Source organism: Octopus bimaculoides, chromosome 11 (genome assembly GCF_046866305.1).
Source record: "Octopus bimaculoides isolate indiv1 chromosome 11, ASM4686630v1, whole genome shotgun sequence".
In the NCBI taxonomy this organism is placed as follows: domain Eukaryota; kingdom Metazoa; phylum Mollusca; class Cephalopoda; order Octopoda; family Octopodidae; genus Octopus; species Octopus bimaculoides.
In genome coordinates, this window is record NC_142938.1 from 1,007,556 (window position 1) to 1,010,055 (window position 2,500).

General features: G+C 41.2%; 1 protein-coding gene across 1 annotated transcript in view; it reads right to left on the reverse strand.

Annotated features, from left to right (window-relative positions):
* Positions 1-2,500, reverse strand: part of LOC149133150 (uncharacterized) — a 6,588-nt gene that overhangs the window by 2,601 nt on the left and 1,487 nt on the right. The gene's annotated exons all lie outside the window — the stretch shown is intronic.

Genomic DNA, 2,500 nt, shown 5'->3' on the forward strand with positions numbered 1-2,500 from the left:
ATATAAACAAGAAATAAAAAGAAAGCGGTTAGCTGGAAGTGAAACTAGCTTTTGGAAACGAGGCTGGCAAATTGTGAGGCTGAAAAGAACGCGTTGCGCTTCTGCGTGCGCGCGTGAGTGTATTGATTTATTTTTCTTTGGTCGGAGAGAACAATTGAGGGGAGAAGCAGGGATTTAATCATAATAGGAGAGAGAATAAAGGAGAGGCGGTAGGAGAGAGAGAGGGAGAGAGAGAGAGCGAGAGAGAGAGAGAGGTGGGGGTAGAGAAAGAGTTTAAAGAGAGGGTGAAGAGAGAAGGAAGTAATGTAGTTTAGAGAGAGAGAGAGAGAGAGAGAGATAAAGTGGAGTGGGATGAATAAAGAGAAGAGGGGGTAGTAAAGGTTATTTATGGAGAGGGAGAGAGAGAGAGAGAGAGAGGAAGGAAGGAAGTTGTTGTAGAGCAATATTTAGACGCGATGTCGAGTTGTTTAGCACCAGGTCAATCCTGGTCGAATAGATTAATGATTAATGATTGCTTGACATTAATGATTGAAGCCGCTTCAGCTATGACTATCATCTCTTTCAAGGTATATGAAAAACTGCATTATCGAATGTGTCACTTTCCCAAGAAAGAAGACTCGACTACTATTTCTAGCAAGACGACGGCGATGTCGAGGATACTTCCTGAAAGTGGCATCTTGAGGCGGAGGCGTATTGAAGTGAGGTGTACGGAAGTGTAGTGAGTTGTGGTGCATCATGGGTATACTGTGATCCGGTGTGACTGGTTGTCGTATGGCATTAGCAGTGGTCACGTGTCAGCTTCACTCTCATTAAACATTGACTTGAGTTGCTGATAGAAATGGTAAACCACAGTTAGACAACTACGTTTACATGTGATGCGCACAAGACACACACACACACGCACCTGTGTGAGAGCACGTATGTATAACAAAGACGAATAGGGGTGTATTAAATACCATACAAAATAAATTTTTGATTTATTGAAATTATTTCTGCTTCCAGAGAAGATAGAACAATGGTGACAAGTATGACCAACTCCAAAAGAAGAGAGGACATAATTCCAACAATCAAGAATTCTTCAAAAGTAATATGCGATTAAAGAAAAGACAGACTGAGTATCTGAGAATAAGAGGAGAGCCGTGGACACGTATTTCTCTCTCGTTAGGCATCATCAGCACATCAGTTGGCATAACCGGTCTCCCCCTATACCAAGTCATAGAACAACGAGAAACTCATCCACCCTGTAAAAACACCACAAAACTCACACCGCTCATATTGTCCACTACAAGGACTAACTGCACTCTGGCTGTGAGATGGATGAAGATGTCTTTTTAAAAATCTCAGAAAACAGAACGCAGCATACACTACACCTAACCACAAACTCGTGGCTAGAATATATTACAAGAATTTCAAATTTTGGTACAAGGCCAGCAAGTTCAGAGAGGGCGGAAGTCGATTACATCGACCCCAGTATACAACTGGTACTTCTTTTATCGACCCCCAAAAGGATGAAAGGCAAAGTCGATCTCGGCGGAATTTGCACTCAGAACGTAAAAGCAGTCGAAATGCCGCTAAGCATTTTGGCCAGTGTGCGAACGACTCTGCCAGTTCACCGACTTCATAATAATAATAATAATAATAATAATAATAATAATAATAAACAGGCAAAAAAATATCTAAGTGAATTCCGAATACAAAAAATTTCAGAATTAGACGTACTAGAAACAAGCGCAGAAAAAGGTAAGCACGTGAAAATCCGTACCTTTGATATTCTGACTGATAAATGGCAAGAAAAACCTCTCAATGGCAAATACCCAAAGAGAGCGAATAATGCCGATGTTGACAAAGCCCTTACCCATCAATGGCTAATGGCTTCTGGCTTTAAATCAGAAACGGAAGGGTTTATCATAGCAGCCCAAGATCAATACCTACCTACAAGGAACTACCAGGCCAACATATTAAAGAACGGCAGCTTCCCAATATGTCGTGTATGTCAACAACAAAATGAAACCATTGATCATGTTGTCTCCATGTGCAAACCCGAATTGCTGCTGTGTGGTTTCGAGTTCAGTTCTATTGCGCACAATCTTGGGCAGGTTTCTTCTACTATAGCCCTGGACTGTGAATGAATTTGGTAGACAGAAACTGTGAGGAAGCCTATCGTGTATGTGTGTATTTTGTTGGTCCTCCCACACTGCTTTACAACTGGTCTTGATTGTTTATGTCCCCCGTAACTTAGCGGTTCGGTCAAAAACCGATAGAATAAATACAAGACTTTAAAAAAAGTAAGTACTGGGTTTGATTCGTTCGACTAAATTCTTGAAGGCGGTGCCTCAGCATGGCCATAGCCCACTGACTGAAACAAGTGAAAGATAAAAGATATGCGCGTGGAATACATGCTACATTGATTATTGACAAAATACTTTTGGTCAATAAACTTCGACCAGAACGTAACCTGACGAGATACGTGTTGCGTTTCAAAAATTGTACATCAAAAGTA